Here is an 11,110-nt window from a genome sequence, read left to right on the forward strand (position 1 = left end):
TCACAACACAACTGATGGTCCCAACCCCATTGATAAAGCAAGAAATTCCACTAATCAACGCTGATAAGGCACACCTGTGAAATTTAAAACCATTTCAGGTGACTACCTCTTGACGCTCATCGAGAGAATGCCAAGAGTGTGTAAAACAGTGATCAGAGCAAAGGGTGGCTATTTTGAAGAAACGAGAATATAAAACATGTTTTCAGTTATTTCACCTTTTTTTGTTAAGTACATAACTCCACATGTGTTCAATCATAGTTTTGATGCCTTCAGTGACAATCTACAATGTAAATAGTCATGAAAATAAAGAATGAGAAGGTGTGTCCAAACTTTCGGCCTGTACTACATATATATATATATATATATATATATATATATATATATACATATATATATATATATATACATATATATATATATATATATATATATATATATATATATATATATATATATGTATATGTGTATATATATATATATGTATATATATATATATATATATATATATATATATATATATATATATATATATATATGTATATATATATATATATATATATATATATATATGTATATATATATATATATATATATATATATATGTATATATATATATATATATATATATATATATATATGTATATATATATATATATATATATATATATGTATATGTATATATATATATATATATATATATATATGTATATATGTATATATATATATATATATATATGTATATATATATATATATATATATATATATATATGTATATATATATATATATATATATATATATATATATATATATATATATATATGTATATATATATATGTATATATATATATGTATATGTATATGTATATATATATATATATGTATATATATATATACACCCACTTGTATATACAGCAGAGGTTAAAACAAAAACAATAGCTTATTGCAGTCGGCAGCCATGCTAAACTTAGTTTTCGTTTGACTGCACTTTAATCATGTTAAAAATGTCTCGCATTCACCATGACAAACCAGAATGCAGCTCACTTACCTCTGTGCAACAGACTCTCTGGTAGCCATCTTGTATTCTTTCACAATCAGCTGGCTTGATTGCCGGTAGCAATTCACATCCAGGAAGTTGGGAATGGAGCTTTCCAATACATTGTCCGATTGTCTGTGTGGTAAAAAAATAAATAAATACACACACACATATATGCTTCACAGTAGGTGTGGTGTTCTTGGGATGCAACTCAGTATTCTTCTTCCTCCAAACACGATGAGTTGAGATTATACCAAAATGGATACTTGGATGATACAGCAGAGGATTGGGAGAATGTCATGTGGTCAGATGAAACCAAAATAGAACTTTTTTGTATAAACTCAACTCGTCGTGTTTGGAGGAGGAAGAATTCTGAGTTGCATCCCAAGAACACCACACCTACTGTGAAGCATGGGGGTGCAAACATCATGCTTTGGGGCTGTTTTTCTGCTAATGGGACAGGACGATTGATCCGTGTTAAGGAAATAATGAATGGGGCCATGTATCGTGAGATTTTGAGCCAAAACTTCCTTCCATCAGTGAGAGCTTTGAATAGTTGACCAAATACTTATTTTCCACTATAATTTACAAATAAATTATTTAAAATTCCTACAATATGAATTCCTGGATTTTTTTTCACATTCTGTCTCTCACAGTTGAAATGTACATATGATGAAAAATACAGACCTCTGTCATCATTTTAAGTGGGAGAACTTGCACAATCGGTGGCTGACTAAATACTTTTTTGCCCCATTGTCTATATATATATATATATATATATATATATATATATATATATATATATATATATATATATATATATATATATATATATATATGTATATGTATATGTATATGTATATGTATATTCATACATATTAGGTTACAAGAAGAGGTTTTCCGATAATATCAGGCTGCCGGTAATATCGGTCGATAAATGCTTTAAAATGTAACATCGGAAATTATCGGTATCGGTTTCAAAAAGTAAAATTGTGACCTTTTAAAACGTTGCTGTACATAGTGGTACATGGACGTAGGGAGAAGAACAGCGCGCCAATAAACTTTAAACGCCCTGCCTTTGCGTGCCGGCCCAGTCACATAATATCTACGACTTTTCTCACACACAAGGGAATGCAAGGCATACTTGATCAACAGCCATACAGGTCACACTGAGGGTGGCCGTATAAACAACTTTAACACTGTTACAAATATGCGCCACACTGTGAACCCACACCAAAGAAGAATGACAAACACATTTCGGTAGAACATCCGCACCGTAACATAACATAAACACAACAGAAAAAATACCCAGAACCCCTTGCAGCACCAACTCTTTCGGGATGCTACAATATACAACACCCCCCACCACCAACTCAACCCCGCCCACCTCAACCTCCTCATGCTCTCTCAGGGAGAGCTTATCCCAAATTCCAAGCTGCTGTTTTGAGGCACGTTAAATGGTAAATGGGTTGTACTTGTATTGCGCTTTTCTACCTTCAAAGTACTCAAAGCGCTTTGACACTATTTCCACATTCACCCATTCACACACACATTCACACACTGATGGAGGGAGCTGCCATGCAAGGCATAGCCAGCACCCATCAGGAGCAAGGGTGAAGTGTCTTGCTCAGAACACAACGAACGTGACAAGGTTTGTACTAGGTGGGGATTGAACCAGGGACCCTCAGGTTGCGCACGGCCACTCTTCCACTGCGCCACGCCGTCCCTTTTTGACTTCAATAATAAATATGTCAGTGGAATGTTGGCATTTTTTTCCATAACTTGAGTTGATTTATTTTGGAAAACCTTGTTACATTGTTTAATGCATCCAGCGGGGCATCACAACAAAATGAGGCATAATAATGTGTTAATTCCATAACTGTATATATCGGTATCGGTAATTAAGAGTTGGTCAATATCGGAATATCGTCAGAAAAGTCATTATCGGACATCCCTAATTAAATGGTAAATGGGTTATACTTGTATGGCGCATTTTGACCCTCAAGGTACTCAAAGCGCTTTGAGACTATTCCCACATTAATTCCACGACTGTATGTATCGGCATCGGTTGATATCGGAATCGGTAATTAAGAGATGGACAATATCGGCATATTATGGGCAAAAAAGCTATTATCGGACATCTCTAGTTGCAAACGGACCCTTTTTATTGAATATGGCAAAGAAACAAAAGGGTTGTGTTCTTCGCTCACTTGAACATCTGTGAGGATGTGAATCTCCGCCAAGATTCTAGCAACAATTTGGGTGTGAGGTTATATTTAACGTTGTGCGCCACCAGCTGCCACGGGCTAATTAGCCCTTTCGCCAATCTTCACACCAGAGGCGACTTCAGCCCTCCTCCGCCGCCGCCGCCGAGGACACCATTGCCACCCTCGGAGTCCGCGAATCTGCATATGGCGCACATCTGGACCATCGCTCGCGACCGCCGGGGTTCTTCTGGCAAGGGGCTGGGGGAACTCACACGTAAACCTGACGTGGCGACGTCACACCGCCGCTCTTCTTTGCATGTAGCTTCAATTTAAGCCTGGGAGTGATTTACGAGCCTCTAAAAATAAAAGGACCCCTCTCTCTGTGGAGGGAGAGAGAGAGAGAGAGAGCGCGTCGCACACAAAAGCAAACAAAATCATCTCTAATTGGATCAGGGCCGCTCTTTGCGCTCATTCAGCCGCCACGGAGGCCTTGTGTAGGATAAGTGGCGATCTAACCAGCGATGCTCGTCCGCCGACACCTGACGCGACACGTTCATTCTCCACCGCGCCGCTGATGGACGCCGGGGCGACCGGCCCGCCTTTGGATTGGGGGCAGCGGGCCGCGAACACGCCGCCAACACCCCGTTAGCAGCAACCCGTCTGTCTGCAAGCGAAGTAGGATTTCCCCCACCGAGGACCACCAGAACCTGGTCCTGTCACGGCTTGAACAAGCATTTCACGTCACGTGAACAATTTGGAGAAATTACACCCCTCTGAAAGTGGCCCCTAAGTTGTGGTTAGACGGGGAGCGTGCCTGATATGAATAGAAGTCAGTGGAAGCCAATTTGGCAGGGAGGCCGCCACCTACAGCGCTGCACTTTCCCCCAAGTTTTATTTACGACTGACAGCTGTAAGATGTTAGTCTGAGTGCAGGTGGAACAATGGCCACTTTGCTGAAATTGGTTCTTTCGGATAAATCCCCACTTCAGTGTCACTTGCTTTCTGAGCTCGCTGTACATATCCTACCAAGTCAGACCTCCACTGTTACAATGTCCATTTCTCAGATTGTAAGTGCTGATAGCAACCAAATCTAACTCCCTCCACATAACACCCCTCCCCCAAATTGTAAATAATGTCAATAATTCAATGTACATACTCTGATGATTAACTTGTGAGATGACTGTATTATGCTGATTTACCATGAATTGATTAACGTGGACCCATGACTTAAAGGCCTACTGAAATGAGATTTTCTTATTTAAACGGGGATAGCAGGTCCATTCTATGTGTCATACTTGATCATTTTGCAATATTGCCATATTTTTGCTGAAAGGATTTAGTAGAAAACATCGACGATAAAGTTTGCAACTTTTGGTCGCTAATAAAAAAGCCTTGCCTGTACCGGAAGTAGCAGACGATGTGTGCGTGACGTCATGGGTTGTGGAGCTCCCCACATCCTCACATTGTTTACAATCATGGCCACCAGCAACGAGAGCGATTCGGACCGAGAAAGCGTCGATTTCCCCATTTAATTTGAGCGAGGATGAAAGATTCCTGGCTGAGGAAAGTTAGAGTGAAGGACTAGAAAAAAAGGGCGAGGGCAGTGGGAGCGATTCAGATGTTATTAGACACATTTACTAGGATAATTCTGGAAAATCCCGTATCTGCCTATTGTGTTAATAGTGTTTTAGTGAGATTATATGGTACCTGAAAGTCGGAGGGGTGTGGCCACGGGTGTGGTGACCGCCAGTGTCTCTGAGGGAAGCCACGTTTCTCGACGAGGCAAAGCGAAGGCAGCCGTTGGGGCCAGGCTGAGCTTTTTTTCCCCCTCCTACACGGTGGAAGCATCCCACGTTCGGGGGAGGCCGGTCGGAGGAGGCAAGAGAGTCCACAGCTGCCTCTTTGACAGGTGCAAGAGGAACGATGCAAGCTATCCGCTCGTGTCTACGGTAAGAGCCGACTTATTGCCATAATTTTCTCACCAAAACCTGCCGGTTGACATGTGGTCGGGAACCATCTTCGCTTGACCGCTCTGTTCCATAGTAAAGCTTCATCTTCGGGAATGTAAACAAGGAAACACCGGCTGTGTTTGTGTTGATAAAGGCGGCTGCAATACACCGCTTCCCACTCACATCTTTCTTCTTTATAGTCTCCATTATTAATTGAACAAATTGCAAAAGATTCAGCAACACAGATGTCCAGAATACTGTGTAGTTATGGGATTGAAGCAGACTGCTTATAGCTGGGATAGGGCTGGAAAAAAATGTCCGCTACAACCGGTGACGTCAAACGCACGCGTCAACATAAGCGTCATCATTCCGCGACGTTTTCAACAGGATACTTCGCGCGAAATTTAAAATTGCATTTTAGTAAACTAAAAAGGCCGTATTGGCATGTGTTGCAATGTTAATATTTCCTCATTGATATATAAACTATCAGACTGCGTGGTCGGTGGTAGTGGGTTTCAGTAGGCCTTTAAATCATAAAAATCGTGTTGTTTGTTATTAACAGCAAGTGTGACGTGAATAAAAAGGAGGATTCAAGCTTTACGTAGCTGCACCTGCTCGCTAGCTAACATTTAATTTTAGGAACAAAATATATTGTGTTTAAAGTGGTTGACTACCCACTATTCCTGTTGCGATCTGCTGCTCAGATCTACACTATTTATTTTTCTATTTTGTATATTTCTCCGACTCCTTATTTCCTGTTTGCTTTGTCACCATGGTCACTCATCAGTTCACCTGCTGCTCACGCCCCCCACACCTGCTACAGATAATCACCGTCACTTTATAAGCCGTCCTCTTTTGTTTGTTCAGCCTGGGTTCATAATTTGCTTTCACGCAACGAGTTACGCCTGCACTCTGTCATCGTATGTATATTCTCGCTAGCTTTTCACGCTCAGCCATTTGTTTATTCCAGCTCTCATGCTGTATGTTTTGTTTTACTCTTTTATGTGTCTACGTGCCAGTTTAGTTTTCATTTTTGTACATACTAGCTTTTATGCTAGCGTCTTTGGTTTGCCTTTCATTAGCACCAGTGTTTTGTTTCATACATCTTTTCGTTAAATAAATTGTTTATATTCTTACCTTTGCTGTGTTCACTTGACGCACCCTCGAGGGAATCGAACCCGGCATCACAATGCCAAACAGACGTAACAATTCCAACATATAGAAACAGTAAAACAGTATGACAGGGCGGCATAGGTCGGTTGGTAGAGTGGCCGTGACAGCAACTTGAGGGTTCTAGGTTCAATTCCCGCTTCCGCCATTCTAGTCACTGGCGTTGTCTACTTGGGCAAGACACTTTACCCACCTGCTCCCAGTGCCACCCACACTGGTTTAAATGTAACTAAGATATTGGGTTTCATTATGTAAAAGTGATTTGAGTCACTCTAGAAAAGCGCTTTATATAATAATTCAATTCAATACTACTTTCAACTATTAACAATAGTGTCAATAACTTTGGCAATCTTCAAAGCCACGTTTCTATGATAGCACTAGAGGCTAGGATTAGTTGCGTGCGTCAAGGCTCTTTCTAAAGCCCTCAAATCAATCAATGCTTACTTATATAGCCCTAAATCACTAGTGTCTCAAAGGGCTGCACAAACCACAACAAAAACCACTACGACATCCTCGGTAGGCCCACATAAGGGCAAGGAAAACTCACACCCAGTGGGACGTCGGTGACAATGATGACCCAATGATGACTATTAAAACCTTGGAGAGGACGAAAGCAATGGATGTCGAGCGGGTCTAACACGATACTGTGAAAGTTCAATCCATAATGGATCCAACACAGCCGCGAGAGTCCAGTCCAAAGCGGATCAACCTTAATTATCAACATTATGAACATTGGAACTCTGAACATGAACATTATTATTGCAAATACATTAATATTACCATACTTGCCAACCCTCTCGATTTTCCCGGGAGACTCCTGAATTTCAGTGCCCCTCCCAAAAATCTCCCGGAGCAACCATTCTACCGAATTCCTCACGATTTCCACCCGGACAACAATATTGGGAGCGTGCCTTAAAGGCACTGCCTTTAGCATCCTCTAAAACCTGTCATCAAGTCTGTTTTCCCTCAATATAAACAGCGTGCCGGTTCAATCACACAATACATACGTCTTTTACACACACACACACACACACACACACACACACACACACACACACACACACACACACACACACACACACAAGTGAATGCAACAGCAATACAGGTCACACTGAGGGTGGCTGTATAAACAACTTTAACACTGTCACAAATATGCGCCACACTGTGAACCCACACCGAACAAGAATGACAAACCCATTTCGGGAGAACATCCGCACTGCAACACAACATAAACACAACAGAACAAATACCCAGAAACCCTTGCAGCACTAATTCTTCCGGGACGCTACAATATACACCCCGGCTACCACCAACCCCCCCAAGTATGATATTACTCACAATACATTATACTTTAGCACAGGGGTGTAAAAATGCATTAATTGGTCACTATAGAGTATCTTTCACAATACGCAGAAAACTTGCAGTATTTTTTAGTTTTATGGAGAATTACAACCACATTTTACTGTCAACGTGACTTAAATCATAAAAATTTTCTTGATTGTTATGAACAGCGAGTGTGACGTTAAAGCTAGCTAACATTTAATTTCAGTAACAGAAAGTGGAGTGTGGTTGGCGACCCACTATTCCTTCATATAAAAAAATCCAACTAGTTTCAACTGTTAACATTAGTTTTTAACATTCTAGGTCAATAATTTTGACAATCTTGGACGCTAGGTTTTGATAAGGTTTGTACGGTGTACCGGTATTAATAAAATACCGTGATACTAATGAATCGGTGCTATACCGCCTCTAAAAAGTCCTGTACTTTTTAGAGGCAACACCATACTAGCCAACCCTCCCGAATTTTCCGGTAAACTCCCGAATTTCAGTGCCTCTACCGAAAATCTCCCGGGACAACCATTCTCCCGATTTTCCGGACAACAATTTTAGGGGCGTGCCTTAAAGGCACTGCCTTTAGCGTCCTTTCTCACCTGAAAAGGAGACTATTATATACGTCTCCGTTATACATAAGTTTATCTATAACCCATAAAGTAGGCAGCTATTTCTCAGCGTGGGTTTATTCCAGCTGGCACGTTAATACACTGATTCCCATCATGCATTGCTTCAAAACTACGGCAAGTAAGAAATGTCCAAAATTTCTAGCCATACAAACAATATTGGGGGCGTGCCTTAAAGGCATTGCCTTTAGCATCCTCTCTCACCTTAAAAGGAGACTGTTATATATGTCTCCGTTATCCATAGGTTTATCTATAACCCATAAGACGGTGGACGAACGGATATAGTCACTCATGAACGGTCAGAGAAGCACAAGGCGGCGGCAACACAGTATTATAGGCCACCTTGCTAAACGGAGGCCCGAGGGTGTAACATATGCCGAGACAAAGATGGCTTTGCTGTTAGCTGCAAGAAACATCCCGTTCTCATTTGGGGATGTTTTCAACAAATCCGTGAAGGATCAGAGATCGCTCGCCAGTTCTCAAATGGCAGAACAAAGGCTACTCAAATAGTGAAAGGTAAGTGTTATTTTTTTAAAGTAAGCAGCAAGTACAGTACAGTTAGTAGAATAACTGTGTACTGTACTGTACTATATCTATATACACACATATGTATATGTATATGTATATATATATATATATATATGTATGCATACACACACACAGTAATGAAAACACACATATATATTCACATATAATAAATACTTGAATTTCAGTGAATTCTAACTAGAAATATACACCCCCCCCAAATCTCACGAATTCGGAGGTCTCAAGGTTGGCAAGTATGCGCATCCCCCCGTCGTCACGTCGTGTCATTGCTGGTTTACGAGCAGAGGAGCGTGTTCGGCAGCGCACAATCCCGGAGTACTTACAAGCAGAGACAGAAAAGAGAGAACGGACACATTTTGACTTAAAAACTAACAATAAAGGTGAAGTTATAACACTGAAATGCCCTCAGGAAGGGGTGTTTGAAGAAATGCCTTGCTAGAAAGTCCAGCCCCAGTCGGCAGTGTTTTAGCTACTTCTAAATCATTAATCCTCGTCTCCATGGCGACAAATAAAGTGAATTTCTTACAAGTACCATTCTCACTGCAGGACAAGGAATAGCTAAACATGCTTCACTACACACCATAGCTCACCGGCGTCACAATGTAAATAAACGCCATTGGTGGAGCTACACCTAACATCCATTGTAATGATACCAAGTACAGGAGTGTGTCTAGTCGATACTACTATTTTTATTTTTATTTATTTATTTTATTTTTTTGTCCTGTCCAGCTTCTCAGGCAAATCATATAGTTGATGTAAATGCCCATATCGGCTGTTCAGATTTACTTTACAAAAGAGAAGTGTAAGATACTTCTCTTGTTGTCTTATTTGAATGTGACTTTATTAAATGTATTTATATTATCATTTGGTGCAGCCGGGCCGGAGCAGGAGGGGATAGAAAGAGAAAAAAAGGAAGACAGAGGGGGAAATTGTGGGGATAAATTGGATTAGACAGAGAGACAAAAACAACAACAGCAAATACAACAATAACAACAACAACAATAGAACAACACCAGCACATACATAATATGTACAAATATGATCGTAAAAGTGATAGCAAATAAGCAGTTAGTGAAATAAATAATATAGTAATGACAATGAGCATTTTTACACTAAAACTGGACCTCTATTATCAACAATAAAGTTGTTCAAATGCAACGATATGTATACATAATGATAGCTAGAAAGATAATTCAAAAAAATAAATAAATAAAAAGAAAAAAAATAAAAGAAAAAAGAAAAAAAAAGAAAAAAGAAGAAGGAATACCGAAATATTAAAGGGAAGAGAGAGAGGCAAATCTATATTAATCTTGTAGATTATTATAGTAACACTGGTTTAAGATCTGTCAATATGCCAGTTTACCCTAGGGCAACAGCATTGATATATGTTTGATGAAACATGATTATGTGCATGAGTGTATGTATGTATGTATATGTACTTGAATATGAACAGAATGTGTATATGAATGTTTGTACAGTAAATGTATATGTACAGTATATGTATGTTTGTTTGTACAGTGAATGTATATGTACAGTATATGTATGTTCGTACCGTGAATGTGCGCGTGGATGGACGGACTTGGAGTATGTAGATATGTAATGTATTTGTGTATGTATGTGGGAGCGTAGGTACCAATGTATGGACGTTTGTATGTATGAGTAACGGTGTGTGTTGTGTTAGTATATGTGTGTTTGTATGTATAATATATTTGACCACTAGTGTGCGTGGGAGCCAGAGTGCGGACCCAGCCGCCCAGAGAGCCCAACCCAAACAGCAGGTGTGGCGCCCAGGGAACCAGGGATCACCCGCCCCACGCAGCCAGGCCGGCCAGCGGCGGGAACCCCAGAGCCCGGCCCACCGCGCCGCCCGGAAGAGCCGGCAGCAGGCCGCAGACAGAGACGCCCGGCAGAGGACAGGGCACGAGAGAAGCAGCGGACGGCCAGACCCCAAGCCAGCGAGACAGAACCCCCCACACGGGCAGAAAGACGGGACGCCCCGCCCGGGGGAACCCAGAGACCCACCGACCCCACCCCCACCCCCACACCAGGCCACCCCACCCGAGCCGGCCGCCACAGGACCACCCAGCGCAGGGCCGCGGGGACCACCCACCCCACCCGCAGGGACCCCAACGATGGAGATGGAACAACCAGCAACCGCCCTGTCTAAGTCACCCCCTGAGAGAGGGGAGAAAAGGACATTTTTTTTTTTAAAACAAAAAAAAACAAAAAAAACAACAAAATACAC

At 40.9% G+C, this 11,110-nt stretch overlaps 1 long non-coding RNA gene across 1 annotated transcript in view; it reads right to left on the reverse strand.

The window, feature by feature from the left end:
- Positions 1-1,046: 1,046 nt before the first annotated feature.
- Positions 1,047-11,110, reverse strand: part of LOC133557032 (uncharacterized) — a 105,633-nt gene continuing 95,569 nt past the window's right edge. The window contains exon 5 of the long non-coding RNA XR_009807653.1: positions 1,047-1,170. This is a non-coding gene — a long non-coding RNA (uncharacterized LOC133557032). The remainder of the gene's footprint in view (positions 1,171-11,110) is intronic.

This window comes from Nerophis ophidion, linkage group LG08 (genome assembly GCF_033978795.1).
Source record: "Nerophis ophidion isolate RoL-2023_Sa linkage group LG08, RoL_Noph_v1.0, whole genome shotgun sequence".
Lineage (NCBI taxonomy): Eukaryota > Metazoa > Chordata > Actinopteri > Syngnathiformes > Syngnathidae > Nerophis > Nerophis ophidion.